This window comes from Equus caballus, chromosome 16 (assembly GCF_041296265.1).
Source record: "Equus caballus isolate H_3958 breed thoroughbred chromosome 16, TB-T2T, whole genome shotgun sequence".
NCBI classification, from domain to species: Eukaryota; Metazoa; Chordata; class Mammalia; order Perissodactyla; family Equidae; genus Equus; species Equus caballus.
In genome coordinates, this window is record NC_091699.1 from 79,287,207 (window position 1) to 79,310,302 (window position 23,096).

The 23,096-nt window shown below is 41.3% G+C and overlaps 1 protein-coding gene across 14 annotated transcripts in view; it reads right to left on the reverse strand.

Annotated features, from left to right (window-relative positions):
• The window catches only part of CPNE4 (copine 4), a 691,914-nt gene that overhangs the window by 408,336 nt on the left and 260,482 nt on the right, over positions 1-23,096 (reverse strand). Inside the window, exon 1 of one of the 14 annotated variants that reach the window (XM_070239083.1) lies at positions 11,291-11,416. The exons of the other annotated variants lie outside the window; for them this stretch is intronic. The gene's annotated coding sequence lies outside the window, so the exon portion shown is untranslated. Of the gene's footprint in view, positions 1-11,290; positions 11,417-23,096 lie in introns of those variants that run through there. 14 annotated transcript variants of the gene reach the window in all.

Here is a 23,096-nt window from a genome sequence, read left to right on the forward strand (position 1 = left end):
CTCATCCAGGACCTGCAATTAAAGTGACATCCATGCTGAAAATCTAGTAAATTTATGTGTGACAATAAATCACTCAAGGAAGAAGCTACCATACAATCCAACTATCCCACTACTGGGTATTTATCCCAAGAACATGAAATCAATAATTCAGAGATCTGTGCACCCCTATGTTCACTGCAGCATTATTCACAATAGACAAAACATGGAAGCAACCCAAATGCCCATCAACTGATGAATAGATAAAGGAGATGCAGTGCAGATATAGATATAGATATAGATATAGATATATAGATATAGATATAGATATAGATATATACACTATGGAATGCTACTCAGCCATAAAAAAGACAAAATCATCCCATTTGCAACAACATGGATGGACCTTGAGGGTATTATGTTAAGTGCAATAAGCCAGATAAAGACATACACTGCATGGTTTCACTCACATGTGGAAGATAAACACATGGATAGAGAGAACAGATTAGTGGTTACCAGAGGGGAAAGAGATGGGGGGTGGGCCAAAGGTATAAAGGGGCACATAAGTGTGGTGACGGAAAAACACTGGACTATTGGTGGTGAGCACGAGGCAATCTATTCAGAAACTGATATGTAATAATGGACACCTAAAATTACACAATGTTATAAACCAATAGGACCTCCATAAAATAATTGAAAAAAAAAGTAATTTCCCGGCTAGAATAAACTTTCTCAAGTTGGAAAAAAAAAAGAAAAAGAAATTACCTCTTCCCCACCTCGCCACCTACCACACCCGTCAAACACACACACACACAGAGAAAGCAATGCTACACTATTTAGTTTCAAGCATCTCCTCCAGATGGTTCTTTAAAATGTCTATCATATGACCACTGAATGCTCTGGAAACTTGCAACATTGACATCTCTTAGCTTCATTTACCAATGTAACTTATGAGATAAATTCTCTTACCACTAAGACTTTATCCATTCAGATCTCTTAACAGATGAGAAATTTTAAACTAGAGAAATATCTTACATATATAATGTAATTTAGTGAAAACGCTAGCAAAGATATAGATTGTCATAGAGATAAGTTAATGAAAATACCAGAAATCAGAAGGGTCCAGTCAAGCTACAGTTATTCATTGCACACCTATGCACTGGATGAAAACACACGCACGTCCTTCAAGTTGCAAAAATGAAGCGCTAGATTTAGAAACTGAAGTCACAGAAAAGAAGGATTGGTTTCCCAAATATAATTATTATATGCTGAATTATTATAAACAACTTCTTATCCTCTTTACCACGATCAGAGTTTATGGTTAAAGAGGATCATAATTACCCCTTTATTTATGTATTTCATTGTTGGGATCATTGGTGGTACATTACTAGTATCTGCTTGTATGAGATTTTCGTTTGTTTTTATGTAAAAAAAAATTCATATTGATAGAAAAAAGAGAAAAGACCAAGACTTATTTTCATACATCATGCATATATATCTAATACTCATTTTTAAAGTTCTAAATATGCAATAAATTCTTGGCATTCCAAAGTCTTCCACCTAAATATTTACTCAGTTATAATTTGTTCAGTACAGTGGTCCTCCCTTATCGGCACGGTTTCACTTCCCACAGTTTGTTACCCATGGTCAACAGCAGTCCAAAAATATTAAACAGAAAATTCCAGAAATAAACAATTCGTAAGTTTTAAATTTAACACCATTCTGAGCAGCGTGCTGAAATCTTGCGCTGTCCTGCTCCATCCCGCCCAGGACATGAACTACCTCTTCGTCCAGCATATCCACGCTGTATACGCCACCCACTCCATAGTCACTTAGTAGCCGTCTCTATTACCAGATCGGCTGTCGGGTGTTGAAGTGCTTGTGTTCAAGCAACCCTTATTTTACTTAATAATGGCCCCCAAGTGCAAGAGTAGCGATGCTGGCAATTCGGATATGCCAAAGAGAAGCTGTAAAGTGCCTTCTTCAAGTGAAAAGGTGAAACTTCTCAACTTAATAAGGAAAGAAAAAAAATCATATGCTGAGGTTGATAAGATCTTTGGTAAATTTTATTACAGTGTATTGTTATAATTGTTCTATTTTATTATTTGTTATTGTTGTTAGTCTTTTACTATGCCTAATTTATAAATTAAACTTGGTCATAGGTGTGTATGTATAGGAAAAAACACAGTGTACATAGGATTGGGTACTATCTGCTGTTTCAGGCCCCCGCTGGGGCATCTTGGAACGTTTCCCCCACAGATAAGGGGGCTCTACTGCAGCTCAAAACCGTTACCCTATATATGAGCAGAACTTAATTCATACAGCGGTAGGTATGTTGAGGGCAAAGAAACCTTCCATTCCTCAAATCTCACATGATCATTCCTTGGATTTGAGAAGAAGGAAGAATTTGCCATCAATTCTTTTCCTTCACCTCTAAGAAGCCAAGGAAATATTCGAGGAGTCAGAGATGCTGACATCAACACTGTTTTCCAGGAGGAAACTGAACAAAGCAGTTGAAGCCACACTCTCCATTGATGACAAGGGCTGCACAGAATCCTTGGAACCAGCCAATTTACATCAATGTGTCTAATGTGCCTCATTAGATTCGCTGTGTCTTTAGGCCACAAATTACTGCAGTAAAGTAGTCCCCAAGCCCTGCAGGGAATCCAGGAATGCTGCCAAAAGCAACCAGAAGCACCTTGCTCTGGTGGCTGATGGAAGACTTACCCACTCCTGTAAACCTCAGCATCGGAGACAACTCCCTTTCAAAGCACCGTTCCACGTGCTTCTCATCACATCGAGCAGGTAACTTACTCCTTTCAGTGGAGACTCAGGGAGTTTTTGCTCCTTTCAAAGGCCACGCAAATGGTAAGTGACTGAGCTAAGACCCACAAAGATCTTCTGACTCTCCATCCTGTGGTCCTTCCACTGAGCCATAATGACTCTAGATAAATCTGTGCTTTGTCGTACTAGAGCTAAATGGCTACAACAGTACTGTTTCCCATCCCCACAGGACGAAAAGTACAACTGCATAAGGGTTTTGTGTGTGGGCGCGATTTTAATCTACCAGAAGCAGTAATGTTTGTACACACAGAAAGAAATACATCATGAGACACTGAGAATATTAGACCTGGAACAAACCTTAGGAGATGAACTAATAATGCCCCTTTGACCATACTATCCTTCCTGTCTCACAGTAATTGAGCTAAACAAACTTCTGGTACTAGAAACTCTCCCATATGTAGCTACTGCGATTGAGTGTTTATCGAGCTGCCTGCCCATGTCTCTTTCTCCCTGCACTATTTCTACGCGTGTCAGCCCAACTTCTAACTGCCACCACCTACATCTCTGCTTGAGGGCTTTCCATGGTCACTGGATCCTGCTTTGCTCATACACATGGCAGGTTGTACCGCCGGGGAATTCAACTAATGACTGGCAGGGGTAGGTAGATTACCAACTCAGCTTCCTCCATCTACAAACGGAACACACCTGAAGTATATCTACTACATTGTTTCTCAGAGTTCTCCAGGAGGGTTAAGTTCCAATTGCTCAAAGTACAAATTTGCTTAATAATGCACCTTTTATTGGCTTCCATCTCTTCCCTGTCTCATGTCCCCACCCCCCCCCACCCCAGTATTTCCTGGGACCACCTCCCAAACTATATGCACCCAAATCCTTGTCTCAGGATCTGCTCCAGAGAGACCTAACCTAAGACACTGAATAAAGTTTTACTACGTGTCAGGTTTGAAGCCTACTACATTGTCTGTTGCATCTTAACTAATCCTCGCAACAATCCCACAAAGTATTTTTTAGACTCATTTTACAGATGAGGAACATGAAACTTACAGACAGCATAACTTGCCCATGGTCACCCAGCTGGGAGTAGGAGAGCCATGATTCAAACACAGGTCTATCTGACTCCAAAGTCTTATTTTTAACCACTAAGAATCTTAGGTCCTATTGGTTCTGCTCCACAGGTTTACGTATCAAATGTCTGTAAAATATCTTGAATCACTCTGTAATCAGTGGCATTCAATGATCAGTAGAAACCAAATAAGAGAACTCCAAGAGAATACTCGATTCAATGACAAAAACACAGCAATGAATGCTGTCACTGATTTCTGCTGCCTCGTCCATGTACTGAGCAGAACACTGTGTATCATGGTCCAAGAGCAGACAATAATAATTACTGGAAGCATGATTCTAAGGATTTCCAACCAAGCTGGATAGAAGAAACATGGTAATCATGCCCATCTTTTTTTCTTTTTTTGTGGTGAGGAAGATGGGCTCTGAGCTAACATCTGTGCCAGTCCTCCTCTATTTTATATGTGGGACACTGCCACAGCACGACTTGATCAGCGGTGTGTAGGTCTGCACTTGGGATCCAAACCCCCAAACCCCGGGGTGCCGAAGTGGAGTACGTGAACTTAACCACTACACAACCAGGCCAGCCCCTTGCCCATCATTTTATACCCCCAAAGAAGTGGACACATTGTCAACATTACTTAAATGTATTATTAATTGCCATGTGGTAAGTTAGGGGTTGGCAAAAATGAAAGCTTGAAAGGATGAGTAGAACAACCACTTACAACAACTTTGACTAGATTAAGCTCTCCTCCTTAGCAGCATTTACCTATAGAAAGCGACTGATGGCAAACTAGCTTTCCAGGAAGAGATGGGAGAGGAAACAGAACCTGACTGATAGCGTTTGCTGATTTCTGTGGTGTAAATACTCCTATTACGGCCAATTTCAAGCTACCAATGTGTTGTCATTGAATGCATAGTTGGAAAGAGAAGCAGAAAACCTGCCTTCACAGGCCATCATTACCAGCTCCAGCACTCCACTGCTCTCGTGGGATGATGATAACAGAAAGCAAAAGGCTTAAATGTGTCTTCTCTAGGTTCCAGGGAAGGTGGGAGATGAGAAAAGTAGTAAACCGAGGAAGCAGGCAAAATCTGCTCTAAGTGAGATCTGCTCCACTGAGAGGTGATGACCTTTTCTCGGGCGGATTAGAGAGATGGGAGGAATTGTGCAGTATAGGGCTTAAGGAGATCTAGAGCAGTGGTTTTCAATTTGGGCTGCATATTAGGATCCCCTGAGGATTTTTTAAAAATCCTGATGCTGAGGCTTCACCCAAGGCCAACTAAATCAGAATCTCCGAGAGTGGTACCCAGGCATCAGTTGATATCAATGTGGAGTCGTTGGTGAGAATGAACACTCCATTGCAACACTTCTCACACTTGAACCTGCACACAGCTCACCTGGGTATTTTGTGAAAATGAAGATTCTTGAAAATATTAAGTAAAAAATAATGGATTTTATAAGCTCAAGAACATGAAAATCTAATAAGCTAATTAAAAGAGATAGAAGCAAGACTAGTTGTTACCTCTGAGAGAGTATTGACTGGAAAGAGGAAGGAAGAAACCCTCTTGGGTGCTAGAAATGTTCTACGTTTGATCTGGGAAGTGGTAAAAGAGCTAACACATGAAGTTGTACACTTAAATTTAGCACATTTTACACACAAGCTACTCCTCAACAATAAGATAATGGTACTAGGTGGCAAAAATGCAGAATCGCAGGCCGGCCAGGTGGTGCAGCGGTTAAGCGCACACGTTCCAATTCAGTGGCCCAGGGTTCGCTGGTTTGGATCCTAGGTGCAGACATGGCACTGCTTGGCAAGCCATGCTATGGTAGGCATCCTACATATAAAGTAGAGGAAGATGGGCATGGATGTTAGCTCAGGGCCAGTCTTCCTCAGCAAAAAGAGGAGGATTGGCAGCAGATGTTAGCTCAGGGCTAATCTTCCTCAAAAGAAAAGCAGAATCAGATTTTGTAGGCCTGGGAGGGTCCTGAGATTCTGGATTTGTAACAAGCTCCTGAGCAACGCTGATGTTGTTGGTCTGATCACACTTCGAGTCTGAAGGCTCTAGACTAGAGTCAGGGTGACTGACAAGCCAGCTTGCCCATGTTTACGCAGTGCCTATAGTGTGCCAGGCACAGGGCTGGGCCCAGTCAGTGCTGACGATTAGGCCCATGAATAAGCCTAAGGCATATGCTGCCCTTGAAGAAGTCACAGTCTACTGAGGTCAAACAATCAGGATAACAAATTCATTCACTGCTTAAAAATATTTCACGCGCTATCAGCAGGTGACACAGGCACGAGCAAGTCAGGGAAGGTGCCTGTAGCCGCTCCCCCAAAGTTCATAGATATTAGACCAGAAACTACACAAATATTTACTCAACTGAGATAAGTGCAATAAGAGCAGAGTGAAATTGAGTTGCCAAAAGAAGGCCAATGTGGCTGGAGAGAGAGGAGTGATGGTAAGTGGTAAGCATGAGTTTGCTGATCCGAGCAGGGACCAGAGAAAGCTTGAGAACGCGTTAAGGATTCTGGTCTTTATCTTAAGAGCAATGGGAAGCCTTTGAAAGGTTTTAAGTGGGGGGATGGCATAATCAGATTTGCATTTTTAAAAAGATCACTCTAACTGCAGTGTGGAGAACCAATTAGAGGGGGGCCAGAAAGAAGGCTAGTCCAGTAGACCAAAGGAGAGATGGTATTAGCTTGGACAAGAGGGACAGCTGTAGAGACAGAGAGGGACATAGTTTACAGTATTTGTGTGAGAACACGGACAGGTCTTGAGGATAGAAGACTATGGGGGTATCAAAGATGACTCTGAGATCACACTTTTGCACCTGGGGGTGTCATCCAAAAAGACAGAAAACACTGTCTTTACTGTTTCCATATTTTCCAGGCTTGCCAGAATAATCACAATTTCACGCAAATTTATTCTTTTCCAGTAAACATAGTTTACCCAAATATAAAACTTTTCCTAGAAATAATCCACAAATTAAAAAAAAGTTTGACAACAATCATATCTCTTTTCCTACAGTCCTCATAGCTCCCTTCCTACGTGAGGCAGATCCATGGATCACCATCACGCCAGGCCCACTTATGTCTCACTCTGGATATAAAGCCCTTAAAGCGCAACAATTGAATCCAAATTATCTTTCTCTTTGTGCTTCCTTTCCTTCTCCCCTTTAGCGCTCACAAACCAAAGCTGACTACTGTATATGGAGACCTACATTCAGGAAACTGCTGAGAACTGCGTGCTCTGCTGGCTTGCAGTGTGTTTAATTTACTTTGTGGAGTAATGTATTTTTTGGCCTGTGAAACAATGCAGGCTTTTTTCCAGCATTATTGAGGCACACTTGACAAACAAAAATTGTATATATTCAAGGTATACAACACGTGTTTAAAAAGTGCCTTCAGTGCCCGCCTGCCTGAGTGGCTGCAGGTGCCCCACAGAGGGTGGCAGATGATGCCCATGACCTCTGGGAGACAAGCAACAGACCTGGATACCTTACTGTGCATCGAGAGGAAAGAAAAACCTTTGAGGGGGTGGGGCGGGGTATTGAGATCAGATTCACCACCAAAACTTGGGAATTTAGAGTTGCCTGTGTTTTCTGTAGATCAGCTAAATGCCCCCAAAAGCACTCAGGCTTGTTTAAGGCTGTTTTGGAATAGAAAACATTAAGTTTTCAGCAATCACTGTGGGTGGGTCACCAGAGGCTTGGGTTACAAATGCACTATGTATTTAAAAACACATCCTGAGCTCCGACAATGGCCAAAATACAGTGCAAGTTTGGGGACTCACATCAAGAGTCTACCCTCAGGGAACTGCAATCTACCAGGGAGACAGATCTGGGAAGAACAAAAGATAATCCAAACAGAATTAAATTAGTGCTAAGAAGAGAGACAAATAATTTTTATGAAAAGTAGAGGAACGATATATTTTCTCTTGCTGGGGAGACGGGAAAGGTGTTATAAAGATAATAAAATTTGAGGTGGTAGTGGCTGAAAAATAAATACAATTTCACAAGGCAGAGAAAGTCTGTCCAGCCTAAGACAATATGGTGTCAAAAGCATCAAGAAGCAAAATTTGAGCCGGCCCTGATGGCCTCGCGGTTAAACTTCTATGCTCTCCATGCTTCGGCTGCCTGGGTTTGTTTCCCAGTTGTGGAACCACACCACCCATCTGTCAGTAGCCATGCTGTGGCAGCAGCTCACATAGAACAAGGAGAAGGACTTACAACTAGGATATAAGGCCATGCACAGGGCTTTGCAGAGAAAAAAAAAACAAAAAACGGGAAGATTGGCAACAGATGTTGGCTCAGGGCCAATCTTTCTCTGCAAAAAAATAAAAAAGCAAAATTGCATTTAGATTTTGGGAAACATGTGGCAGTCTGGTGTGAATGAAGTTCAGTTGCCCTGGAGTGGGTGGGATCAGAACCAAGCACAGAGGGCACAGAATCCTGGGCCAATGAGGCTGAAATGTAATGTGCAGGCTCTGGGAACCCATTGAAGATTCTGGGGCAGAGGATTGTTGGATGATGGGAACAATGCAAATACTGGATTATTGTGAATTTCTGGTCAAAGCGCTTATTCTCACCAGTTGAATTCTGATGCTCATGGTTTCACTGACAACTTTGCATATTAGAGAGACATTTAAAGTCATATATATTCATTTTTCATTATCATATAAGCCTCCATAGACTTACATGACCACAACTTCAAGAGATAAGATTTATCTATATTCAAGTTTCTTGAAGAAAAAACACAGTCAATAGGTTTTATTTTGTGAAAGAATAGTTTCAATATCTAAATTGTGATTGTGCATGCTATAGGGTTTTTTTCTCTAAAGATTTCTCAGGTAGTAGGCTGAGTTGAGTTTTGAGTTTCAACCAATTTTTTAGCAACTAAGTCCAAATGGTCATTATTGAATAAATGTTTTGTCTGTAGAATAAATGTAGTTTTAAGTTCTTTTTCTCTTTAAAATCCCCCAGCAAACACAATCACAATTGTACAAAGCTCTTCAAAGACATTTTCAATGAAATATGTAACAGAAACGTTACTTGACCTTACAACAATGTGATGAAAATGCAGAATGAAATATGGAAAGAATTGAGCTTCTTTACTTTCTTTGATCTCTTATAGTAAAATAAATATCTGATTTGGAAATTTATACTTCAAAAATGGATTCGAATAATCACTAGTGTCCTTTTCTCTTTCTGTCCCAGTGTAATTTATCTGTCGAGGATATCCATTGATAATGATATAAAAGGGAGATAATGGAGGTTGAGAAGGTAATGGAGGATAAAGCACATGGCGGAGCTGGAAGAGGTCCTTTTGCGATGGCTCCGGAGGGGCGTAAGGAATTGCATTACTGTGTGTTAAGGAGATGGGTCCATACAAAGATGCTGTTCTCTTTCTCCTTACTGATGTGCAAGTACCACGGGTGCTGCTAAAGTTCTAAAGGAGGAACACATTTGCTGTTTCCTTTGCTGTGTGAAGCTAAGTAGATCGACACACGTTGCCTGGTTCAGATCCTTTTAAAAGGGTACAGGATACTTGTGACTTATTTCATGCTCAGCATCCTTTTGAAAAAGCAAAAGACGCTCAAAGAGAAATACTGTTAGTTAGAGCTACTCAAGTGTGGGTGCTTGAGCAGAAAACACTCCTGTTTTGTGTGCAGGAATGGCTAGAGATGTCACAGCTCAGAGAGGGGTGAGCTGAAGTTCTGGCAATCACGGCATGACTTTGTCTGTTAAGTGGGGGTGTCTGGGTAAACTCCAACATCCTAAAGTGTGGCAGAAGCAGAAACAATACCCTTGGGTAGAGGATGAGCTCTGGAAAGGCTTCTAACCCACAAAGAAGATTCTCTTTTTGCAGTAAAGTAACTACGAAAAGACTCCTGAAGCTACGTTAATAGACAATGGACCCTCATTTAAGACACCACTCTTAAATTTGCTTTAATTATGGCTTGAAGTAGTATTCCTAGCTTTAAAAGAACTAGTAAGGTACTCCTATTCAGTATTATACCAGTAATCTTTGTTAGTGCAAAAATGCAAGAAAAAAAGAAATAAAAGGTATACAGATTAGAAAGGAAGAAATAATGCTGTCTCAATCCTCAGACAAAATGACTATCTATGTAGAAAATCCCAAAAGGCTACAAAAAAGCGACTAGAACTAATAATGAGCTTAGCAAAGTTGCATGATACAGAGACAATATACAAAACTCAATAGCATGTCTGTACACTAGCCATGGAATGGAAAACGAACATTTTTGAAAAGTACTATTTACAGTGGCACCAATAACATGAAATCTAAATCTGGATGAAATCCAAATTTAGATGAAGGTCTAAATCTAGCAAGATATGTTCAAGATTTGTATGCTGAAAACTATAAAACACTAAAGAGAAAAATCAAAGAGGATCTAAATAAATGGAGACGTGCGTTTTGTGGATTGGAAGACTTAGTATTGTTGTGTAGATTCAATTCAATACAAATCAAAATATCAGTAAGGTGAGTTTTGTGGTTATATTTTGTAAAGTATAACCTCACATAAGAAAAAGTAAAGATAGCTCCAAGCTTCGTGTGCAATGGAATTATAGCCTGAAATGCCGGCTCCTTGCTTCTCAAAGTGTGGTTCACGGACCAGCAGCAGAGGTATACCATCTGGCAGCCACTCCAGACTTACTGAACCAGAATCTGCATTTTCAACAAGATTCCCAGGCAATTCAATCCATATACACACTAAAGTCTGAGAAGCACTGTGTTTACGTGATTTCCACCTTCAGCCCTTCCCCCAAACAAATCACTGTTACCCAAAGTCTTTTCCCTTATTTAAGCAGCAAAGTGCAGGTAAAGGAAATTAATTAAATTCTTTTAAAGGCTTGTTTATTTCTTTGGGATAGCCCTGTCTACTGGGTCCTAAAGCCATCTCTAAGGTCTGAATAAGTTAAAGCAAGTAATTGGCTTAATTAACACCTACTCCTCCCAAAGGACCTAAACTTTCAGAGATTAGCATACACACTGGAGGGTGGATAAACAGATGAAAAACAAATCTTTTCTACAGTGAAACTGTCACTTGTAGAGAAAAGCAGGTAATCAATGTTAAAAGAGAAGGGCTTTAACCAAAAGCACATGGTGCCAAATAATTTTTTAATAAAAATATAAGCACATTGCCCACCTTCCTGCTCAACTTCTAGGATGCCGCTCTTCCTTCACTCCCACCTCACTGAGTAATTTCCTGTAAGGTAGTTTTTATTTTATCTGTTCTCAAAGCAGAATTCACACACACACACACACACACACCCCTGTCCTTTTAAGGGAGTTCTAACACATGGCTATTTCATGAGTTGAGCCAGGTCATAAGTATTTCCATAAGCTACTGATATTTTCTTTAAGTTTGTGGGTTTCATTTCTAAATCCAGACCCCAGGCCTTATCTCCTCATGGGTCTCTGAATGATACCTTCCACTTCAAGGCCTCCCATAGACAGGTTCTGCAGACTTCTTCCAGGTTGAAAATGCTTCTTTCGTTTCCTTCAGAGAATCCATTCACAAAGCAGCAGGACGGGCTATGACATGACGGATCCTGATAGCGGCGCTTCCTTGACCACTCCACAGGCGAGACGTCTCAGGGTGGGAGAAGATACAATCACATGAGATCACTCTGGAAGGAAACCAGCCAGTCTTTGGAAAGACAGAAGAACTTGCGAAATGAGGGAAGCTAGTAAGAACCATTTAGCCTGGCAACTGCCAATCTCCATTGCAGACCACCCATTCCTGAGACATTGTCTACACAAAGCATGTTGACTGCCTTCTGAGCACTTGCTATTAAACAGTCTCACAAGTGCGTCACCTCAGCACAGTCTCGAAGAGAATCTCAGTTCCCACTGCACCAAACATTATTTCTAACAAATGAATCTCCATTGTGGTATACTGAAGCAGCAGGAACCCAGAATTTGTGATATTTGATTATGTAAAAGAAATATTACAGAGAAACATCATATAGAAACCACTGGTGAGTAAACTCGTGAACTCTGTCACTATCACATGTGTTACAGTCAGGACTCCGCAGCTCATGCTGCTGTATTTGGGAGAAGGGCCGTTCCTGTCCAATATCTGACATTCGTTAGCACACTCCTTTTTTTTTTTTTTAAATATGCTGTTGATCAAGCCAAACCTCAGCTCTCTTCCATCTTGAAGTAATTAGCTCTGACTCATCCATTTGCACAGGACACCATAAAATGCTCTCTGTGTTTTGAAGAAATTAAGTGCCTGATTTAATCCACGTGTCTTCCTTTGGAGTTTTAATTATTCATTTCTCCATGAGAGCAAAAGGTTGGATGCCTTGCGTTATTTATAGCTGGGGGATTGTGGAAGAACACAGAGAGTAGGAGGAGAGAGAAGAGAACCAGAAGAGAAATTCCATTAAAAATAAAGTGAACTCAGGCAGGAAGGCAGAAAGGCTGGAGATGAAAAAGTCAACAAGTAGGAGGGAAAGGAACCAGTGCACATGGTGAAGGCAGAGAAGGATGAGAGCTAGAAGGAGAAACTCTTAATGAGGTCAGAGTGTAATGAGGAAAGTAATAAAGGGAGGAAGGGAGAGAGAGCCCAGCCATGGGCACATCAGAAAATCCTCATACCAGCATGAGAGTGTTTAACGCAGGCTGGCCCTTTAATCATTGCCTCTCAACTCAGCCATTGTCTGCCTGCAGAGCTCAGATGCCATGATCACATTTGTCTGATAGGTTACACAAGAGAGCAGATTTCATAGGTTTGTGTTACTGTGGAATCGCCAGCCTCCTGGGATTTTATTGTCACAGCCCCATAAGGCATGATCTGTTTTCTGAGTTAGGAGGGGATAATGAAGGAATGGCCACATCTCTTTGGGAAAGTGTCTTCCTGTCCAGAAACGAAGCAGTGAATTTGAGGAGATCTGGAAAGTTTGCATCACCATTTATTAAACACTCCAAAATGTACAAAGCATCTCCTTCAAGAATCTTGGGGACCCAGGTGTTGATGAGAATGACTGGGGTACATCAAGAAAACTCTTACATGGAAATAATAATACACAGGTAGGTCTAGGGTGAAGGAGTCCTAATAAGTGTTGACACCAGCACTATTACGGGAGATGCCTCCCTTTAACTCAGGCGTGGTTCAGAGTCCCCATCTCGCCCATGGTTTTGCTGTAACCTATTTTCATATGAAGATCTCTGGATTCCAGCATCTGTGCAACTATCTAATTCACTTGCCTGAAAAGAAATATTTCCCAGGATAGTAAAAAGTCTGTTTTTAACCAACAGTGGGAAGGGCAGACCACTCAGGAGTGAAATTTTCAGGCATTCCAACAGCTGCTGTTACGGGAAACACAGAAACAAACTTTACAGATCAGATTCTGCCCAAGTGGTCTCCTCCTCCTTGCAAAGACTGCTCCTCACAGCTGACCGTGCTTAACGCTACAAGCAGCAGCAGGCAAGGGGGCCCCTGAAAAATGGGCCACTTGAGGATGCAGCATCTGATATTAACTGAATTTTCCTCAGTCCTGGGACAAAGTGACCTTGATCAAACCCCTAACATTCTCTAAGCCTTATTTTTCTTTATCTATATGAATAAAATGAAAGGGCTGGACTAGAAGAGAGAAAAGGTGCTTATTTTATAGACAATAAAACTGAAACTTCAAGGACCCGTTGCTAGCATTAATGTAACTAACACACAGTCCAATGTCTTCGACCTTAAGCACAGAGCCAGAGCTCCTTCTATTATGTGCAATAGGGAAGACACTTTTATAGGTTGGCGGAAGCCATTCTGGGTGGAATGTCCAGTGTGGTCATAGGTATGAATATAAAAAAATAGGTTAATGACAATAAAGTGGCCAGATTTGACAGCGACTTGAATGGTAGGCCGAGGTGTTAACAAACGTGATCTTGCAAGCAGCAGAAAAAGACAGAAGGTTTTTGAGGAGAAGAGTGACACAATGACAATGCTGTTTCATAAAAAGCAATTTGCATTTCTGGAGCAATGGTAATATCAGTGACAGAAATAGGAATATTAGGAAAACAGTCAGTTTGGAAATGACAATGTAAGTCTGATTTGTCACCTATTGAGTTTGAAAAGTGGGTAAGTCATTCAGAGAGAAACACTTCTTAGGAAATTTGAGATACTGAAAGCAGAGGAAAAGGACGTGCCTAGAAATATCAATTTAGTAATCACATGAGTATATATCATTATTGAAACTGAGAGGATAGCTGGACTTTTCATCAGTTAGAGTCTTTCTGCTGCAAGCAACAGAAACCCATTCAAGGCTACTTAACAAAGAAATGTAGCATTGGAAGGATATGGAGCAGATCGCAGGTAAAGAATTTCCTCCCTCAACGTGGTTGGAAGGATTATTCAACGGGAAACAAGATCTGTGTTCTTATCCTGGCTTTTCCACTCTACGGATGACGCTTTGGCTAACTAACTTGATATTGCTTAGTTTCCTGGATTTTATAAAGAGGAGGCAGAACCAGGTGATAAAGAAGATCCATTTTAAGTCTGGTATTCTCAAATATTTCCATTTTCAAGAACTATTTTCTGTGATGCTGGGAAGGAATTTTCCAGGAAGGAAAGGTGAGGTTTGGGAGAAAATGCAATTAAAGGGCTTCTTCTGTAATGCATGAGACTATCAGTGAGAGTGCCCATTAGTCTTCTGAGTTCCATCTCAAGAAACCACTCAGCACTAAGTCAAGTAGTCTCAAACTAGGAATAATCTCTTTTCAGAGAATTCAATACTAAACATAAAAATTCGAATTTTCCCTAGATGTTATTTCTACCATGTTCTAGCTTTGAGAGCTGAAGACAAGTCTGATGGCTGTCTGATTCTTTTTTCCCTTGAAGTAACTTCTTGCTGTTTTGAAGCGTTTGATTGTTTCATCCACATTTTGGAAATCCAGAAGCTTTAAAAGCATATACCTAGAAGTGTGTCCCTTTTTTCTTTTTTAATTAGTCCTGCTCAGAACTCAGTGAGGACCTTCAATTTACAGATTCAAGCTTTTCTTCAAAGGAAGGAAATTTTCTTTTATTATTTTTTAAAATAACTGCTTCTCCTCCGTCTGTTCGTTTGTGGACCTTCTTAAATGCCTACGTATGGGTCCTTAGACGGTCCTCTGGAACTTTTAACATCATTCGTTTTTTTTAACATTTTTATACCCTTGCTCTGTGCTTTGAAATATTTCTTTCCACTCATCTCCCAAGCCACTCTTTTAATTCTTCTTTTTTTTTTTTTTTTTTGAGGAAGATTAGCCCTGAGCTAACTACTGCCAATCCTCCTCTTTTTGCTGAGGAAAATTGGCCCTGAGCTAACATCCATGCCCATCTTCCTCTACTTTATATGTGGGACGCCTACCACAGCTTGGTTTGCCGAGCAATGCCATGTGCCCACCCGGGATCTGAACCAGTGAACCCAGGGCCGCCGAGAAGTGGAACATGTGCACTTAACCACTGTGCCACCGGGCTGGCCCAACCACTCTTTTAATTCTTAATACCATCTATTCTCTTTCAGATGAAACTATTACATTTTTAATTTTAAAATAATTTTTCAATGCCTATAACTCTTTTGTATACTGTAAGCACATCTGCTTAGGAAGCTACTACTTCTCTAGTAGCTCAATTTCACTAGGTAACATCTGTCCTAGATATTCTGTTGGGCCCCCATCCCTATGATTGCACTACTATTTCCTTTGACTAATCATGACTTACAATCTTTCCACACTCCTCTCATCCTCCAGTAATACAGTAAAAGTCACCCTAGGTAGTAGGAAACTTCCAAATAGTGGAATGTGCAGCAGTCACCATGGGCCACTGAAGCACTGGTCAGCAACCATACATCTTCTGTTCATTCTCCCAGAAGCGTCTCTGCACCCAGACCTTCTGAGTTACAGTAATCAGTAGTCTCCTAGACTCGGGGATTTGAAGGATCTCATCCTATCCACTTAACTCCCTGGCAGTTACTCAGGGTCCAGGAGGATCCATCAGGCCCATTAAAGACCATACTTGGACTCCTTCCTTAAGGGAGTCCTTTCATTTCTCCTAGGCCAACCTCTAGCCATTCGTTGCCCATGGCTTCTCAGCCTCTGTATTTCCTAGAACCTCTCTGGCCCAAAGAGGAATAAAGCTCTGAGCTTGCTCTCTTATCCAGAAGTCTCAGGAAAAGTGGCCTGCATTATACCTCCAGCGTCTGCCAGCTTGTCAATCCCAGCCGCCACTTGGCTCAGTAGAAGTAGATACTTGGGAGCTAAGAGGGGATGACATGAAGGCTACACCTTCTGGCTGCCATCTTCCCAGAATCCCCTACCTTAAAGTGTCCCTTAAACTCAAATATTTTTTTAAATGCAACTAAATAGATCAAGTTCAAGTTTCTAAAGATATAACGTGGAGTCCTTAAGGAAGGAGTCCAAATGTGGTCTTTAATGGGCCTGATGGATCTTATTCACAATACAGAATAAACTCTGCTTCACAAAATATTACATTGCAGAGTAGCTAGCACCTCCCTAGAATTAAAATAGGCTGATTTAAAAAAAAAAATTTGTTAATGCTGAGTTTTTCATGGTTATGCCTATTGCAGAAAGAGAAGCTCACATAAGGTTCCCCTCATTTCTCATCAAGCTACTCTATCAAGAATTGTCTTAATGCTATCAATTTACCTTTCCCTCAAACCAAGGAATTTATCAGACGTGGTTTGGTTCAACTTGTGCACATTAATAAATGTAAGCCAATTCCTACTGAGAGAGGAGGGGTGAGTGTTAACAGTGAAAGGCACAAGGGAAGATAGCTGCTTGAATTTGATCTCCAAATAAGTAGCTTCTCCACTTGGCATTGTGGTAGAGGACTGGGACTAACGGGTGGAGCACTGGTTTGGGGGGCTATGCACAACTTCAACTGTAACTTCCACTTTGCCTCTTTTCCTACCCCTGTTTTTAATATTCAGGACACATGCATCCCAGTGGCCGATGCGAAGAGAAGCTAATACTGGTAAGGTTCTCTTCCAATGTCCCCATGGGTCGTCCAGTCCTTTCATGGAGAATTGGAAGGTACCAAGACTCCCTTCTCAACTCACTGGATGGGCAGGTCCAGTTCTCTGCTCCTACAGAGTACAAAGGCAGCTAGATCGAGAAAGGAAGGAGCTGGAGGTAGATATCACCAGGCATTCTTTCTCTCTTGTCCCTCTCTACCACTCCAGGGACTCTAAGAGCACAGAAATGCTGACTTTTGCTACCCTTGAACTTCAAAGATCCCCTCTTACTGTGGCTGCAAGCATCCTAGATAACAACCCAGGAGCAAGGCAGGAAAACCATGTCCAATTGCTAACCACATTGTGTGTAGTAATTACCCTCTGAGGTAAGTGCTTCCTCCTTTATCCTTACCCCCTTAATTAGGATAACTACCAGGAACCAAAGTTGGAGAAATACGTTTTAGCCACCCCTACACATCAGAGTAATGAGCCAATCTGTTCACATGACAGCTTAGAGGTGTGTTTTACAGTCTGCCCCCAGCAATTTCTCCCTGGATATCAAGGCACATGGGGAAGATGCCTCACATCTCTAGCTGTGACCAATTTTTAGCTAGGTTTTGAACATGTTTAAGGAATGGAATTAACTTCCTTCATATGACAAGGTAGGAAAGAAGACATTTTTCAGAGTGGAATTTTCTTAAGAGTTTCTGATCCACCAGGAAACTGCCCTCATCTGTTCCTCCATCAAAAACATAGTGTGCACTTGGCTATGTGTTGAGTACTGAGGATAGAACAATGACTAAGATGGACAGGGGGCCAGCCCAGTGGCCTAGTGGTTAAGTTCACACATTCTGCTTTGGTGGCCCAGGGTTCACCGGTTTGGATCCTGGGTATGGACATGGCATCTCTTGTCAAGCCATGCTGTGGCAGGTGTCCCACATATAAAACAGAGGAAGACGGGCACGGATATTAACTCAGGGCCAGTCTTCCTCAGTAAAAAAGAGGAGGAATGGCGGCAGATGTTAGCTCAGGGCTAATCTTCCTCAGTAAAAAAGAGGAGGATTGGCAGCAGATGTTAGCTCAGAGCTAACCTTCCTCAAAAAAAAAAAAAAAGATGGATGGGGTTCTAGCAATTAGGAAGTTAATTTATTCACTCCTGTATTCACTTCTTCATCAAATGTTTATTGAGTACCTGCTACATACTGTGCCATTTTTGACCAAAGAATAGTCTAAAACTAATTACAACTTAACTATTGTCGACAATTTTAGATTATGGAATGAGGACAGTAAGGCAGACAGACCCTATCCCTAGCTTCTGTTATAATGGGAGGAAACAAAATGATCAGATGATAAGAAATGCCATACAGACGGTTAAAATAGAGTCACGTGCTGAAGAGGACTACGTGATTACTTTAGGATGGGCGGTCTGGGAAGGCTACGACCTGAGTGATACAATGGGGCAGTTACATGATGACAAGGGGCAAAGTATTTCATACACAGAGACAGCATTCCAGACAAAGGAAAGAGCTAGTGCAGAGAAAAAGCTCAATATGCCTGAGGACAAAAAAGAAAGAGAGTGCACTCTGTGACCCAGAAACCTCAATTCTATGTATTTATCCAAGGTGAAAAAGATAGTTTTGAATAAAAATGCACATGAATGGCAGACTTATTCAAAATGTCCATCAACTGGAGCAAGGACAAAGTATAATACATCCACACACTGGGATACTACTCAGCAACTAAAAGAATTGAGTTTGTCAGAACAAGGACGAATCTCAGGAACAGTGTATTTAGTGAATAAGCCTTATGCAAAAGACAGTACATACTGCTTGTTGCCATTTATATGAAGTTCTAGAAGAGGCAAAAGAAATCCATGCTGGAAATAAATCAGAATGGCAGTTGCAATGGTGAACTCTAGTTCAATATATGCTGACGTAATTAGGGGAAATGAACGGATGTCTGCAATCTACTTTGAAATGTGCAAAAAATAAGGTGGATCAATAGACAGATAGAAAGGTAGACAGAGGGAGAGACATGCGCTAAAGCAATTACATAAAAATTTTAAAAGTAGAACCTAACTGGAGGGTACATAGGTGTTTACTGAAAAATTCTTTCAATGCCTCTAATATTTAAAATTCTTCATAATAAAAGCTTGGGAATGAAAAGAAGTTCAGTACAGCTGGAGCACCCTAACACGATGGAGACAAATATTGATCAAATAATTCACACAAGTAAATATAGCTCACTAATGTGTTTTTTGTTTGAAAAATGATACTCCTTTTCCTTCATTCAATTGGTTTCATGGTTTCTAGTTAGTGAATGATAAATTCTGTAGTCACATAGCACTCCCCCAATGCAGATCTATACAGCAACAATATTCAATGAACAATCACCATGCCCCTGGCACTATGCTGAAAGAAATAGGAGAAAAAGTATGAGTGATTTATTCCTGCTATCAAGAAGCTTGCAAAAATAGTTGGGGAGATTGGACCAACTCATATGAAATAATCAGAGAACAAGATAGGAGACAGAAAAAGATAATGCTATAATAAAAATGAGATTTAAAGAAGAAAGAGATTAGCAAAGAGGGACATCTGAGTGGGCCCAGAAAGATGAATTTGGATTCAGCTGTAGAATTTTAGAGAATAAGTGGAGAGAAGGCAAGGTGAGGTCTCCCAGTTGCAGCGTGATGTTTGCGTGTTGAGCTGTGCTGAGAGCATTCTGTTAATTTAACAAATATTTATTTTCTCCCCAAGTGCTCAGGATAAAACAGGGCATAATTTTTTTTTTTACCTAATGGATCTTACATTCTAATGGGTTTTGGAGGAGTGAGAGTCAATAAACAAGATAAATAAGTAAAATACCCAGTTTATTAGACAGTGACAAGAGCAAAGACAAAGAACCAAGCAAGGAAGAAGGACAGAAAGCAGTAGGAGGGAGGTAACAGTTTAGATAAGAGAAGATCTCACTGAGAAGGGAATTCTTGAGTAAAAACATAAAAGAATTAGAGAGCCAGTGACTAGGGTTCTGGGCGAAAGAACATTCCAGGCAGACAGAACAAACACCAAGTGCAAAAGTCCTGGGCAAGAGCGTTCCAAATATGTTAAACAAACATAAAAAAATGGAATAGAAACTCTATTCTCAATCTCCCAAATCATCAACACTATGAGCTGTGTACTATAATCACACATTTTACAGCTGAAGAAACTAAGGCACAGAAATGTGAAGAAAACAGCCTCCACTCAAAACAACCCTCAGTAAAATTAGTCATGACCATGTCAGAACAAAGTCGCTTTAATAACAGTTATGGTCTCTCTGCGCTTCACTTTGTAGATACAAGCATTACAGAGAGGAAGAGTCTAAGGTTCTGAGTATTATGACTTGATCAAGAAAGCAAAGCAGGGGCTGGCCAGGTGGCATAGTGGATAAGTTTGCATGCTCCACTTTGGTGGCCTGGGGTTCATGGGTTGGATCCTGGGTGCAGACCTACACACCACTCATCAAGCCATGCTGTGGCAGTGTCTCACATACAAAATGGAGGAAGATTAGCACAAATGTTAGCTCAGTGACAATTTTCCTCAAGCAAGGAGAGGAAGATTGGCAACAGATGTTAGCTCAGGGCCAATCTTCCTCACCAAAAAAAAGGAAAGAAAGAAAGCAAAGCAAATTCAACTAAATCCTGATAACCAAATGACTTATTTTGCTGGCTAGAGAACAAGAAGGTCAACTAGGTCGACCAAAAGATAACTTGATTGGAAGAGATGAAGATTAGATTAATCTTAATTCAGAAGAGCTGGAATAAAATGCTTTCATAAAGGAGCAGAGGGGAGATCTTATCCAAATATGATGAGTCGATAATGTCAGCAATGTGGTTGCTTTAATCAATATACCACAGATGAAATGATAAAGGCAATCTGTCTGCAAATGAAAACTATAAATGCATCACAAATATGATATAGCAATTGTTAGAAGCAGAAACTCGAAGCCTACTGGTCTAGACTATAAGAAATACCTAGAGCCTTGTAGTTCTCAGCATTTAAGAAAAAAATTCCATCCATACTGAGCACATGATTTAAAGCTATGATTCTTAAAAACAGCTCCATGCCTGTATGATGTGGATCAAAGGTGGGCCTTAAGCCTTTCCCATTCCATGTACTCCACAAAGGAGGAGAACATGCAGAGATTCAAGGGCTGAATCCAGGCTAAAACTCATATCCATGGGTCACACCACTGAGTCCCTCCAAATTACAAAGGTTACTGAAGGCTTACCCAGTGCAAGAAATCATTTGATGTTAACGCTGGTAAGCCATATGCAACTGAATTCATTTTTCTATCTTCCCTAGATTGGCTGCTGCTGAATAGAATTTTTACCATTTGTGATTCTTTCCAAACACTTCTATTTTCCTTAACCAGGTTACATTGTTCTCAGGGAGTCCTGGGCTACTTTCTGAAGGATGATATCACTGCAGACGCAGCAGCGCCAGCTAATAAAAATCTGTTAGACTGCCAATCTTGTCATCACCTCTGGCACCCACGGCCACTGTGCCAATAGCCTCCCGTGGCTGCTTTCTTGACTTCTCTTATTTGCCCCATCCATCATCTCAATAGCACACCATGGCGTGCAGAATAGTCTCAAAAGGCCAAAGAGCAATTGCTGCAGAGATGGGGCTATTAAATTAAACCCAAGCCTTGGCAAAAAGCCTCAGAGGGACCCAGGAAGAAAAGACGAGTGGCAGGGACCGGAGCTCTCATTAATGTGTAGCCGACTCGTCACTTTCACGAGAGTCTTGTAAAGAGTTGAACTCTGATTTAAGTAGGAATACAAGGCAACGAAGTCCCAAAGGAACCGCTTCAATTTTTCTCGCCACATTTAACTCACATGTCTACACCTTTTTTAATTATTTTTACTTTTTGCCAAGTTAGATCACACTCAAAAAATGTAGAATGTGACAAGAAAGTCTTTATTGAGCACCTGTCTGCACAAAGCATTGGCCCTTGCCCTCCAGAAGCTTACAATTCAGGAAATTAGGGTGCAGAGTTTAGGTGAAGCGCTGTGTTTCTGATAAACCCACAGAAAATCAACTCATGGTGCCCATTTGGACGTTTCTGCTCCCAATTTAAAAAAAAAAACAACTAACCAGGAATCAATCCCTTTAAGAGTTATTTGTATATCAAAGACTATATTAAAACAATCATCCTTTATAATAAATACATTTTTAAATAGAGAAATGTATCAAGAATCAAGCTTTGCCAATATCCTTCTGATCGGCTGATGAGCCCAATGAAGACAACAGTTGTCAATTAAATCCTCGCTACTCAAAGTGGGGTCCTGCAATCAGCAGTCTCAGCATCATCTGGAAACTCGTTGAAATGCAGAATCTCAGGCCCCACTCTAGACCCACAGAGGTGGAATCTGCATTTTCTCAGGATCCCAAGTGACCTTTATGCACTTTGGGGCTCAAGAAGCACAGAGTCCAGGGAATAAGCTGTGGGTTCTGAATGGAACTCATCATCACCAACACACCCTGCTGGTTTACCCAGCACTGGCAGCTGCATGTGGTGCACAAAGACTACACTGGAAGCCCAGGCATCCACATGGAGGGCACAGATGACATCATGGCTGCCGCCTGCAGGACTGTATGCAGTTAAGAGGGTAAGTGAGGGAGGACTAGCGGCCATCTGTCGCAGACAGCAACTTCTCAGTCGATTTTGGATGATTCTCTCTGGTCAAGGGGCTTTGAGCAGTCAGTCTGATCAGCGTCTTCACAAAGCCCCCAACAGTCAGCTCCCTCTGCCAACCCCAGCAGCTTGCTGGACAATTCGTTCCTGAGGAGCAGGCCAGTGGAGCTCAGATCTCCTTCCTCTTGGGACTCAGACAGCAGGGCATACAACCAGCTCAACAGCCAAGGGCTCCCTCTCTCCTACTTCCAAAGAAAGCCATCCTCACCTCCTGCTTCTGGGTAGTAGGCCTTCTGCTCACCCTGAGCATCCTATAAGGGGGTGAGTCGGTGGGGATCAGATCCCAGCAGGTGCACCATCTTTGCATTGCAAGAACCATCCCAATGCCATCTTTTTAGCATATTTCCTGAGAGACAAGGGATTAAATTAAAATTCAACTAATGGCTCTCTTCTCCAACCAAATTTATTGGGATCTGAGAAAGTAAAAAGTTACTTGACGGAAGAGAGTCATACAGGTCCTGATTAAAAAGACAAGGCTGCTGGCAGCTAAGACTGATGGAAGCTGAGATGCTGAAACTTGCTGCCACCAGCCTTTTAATTGCAA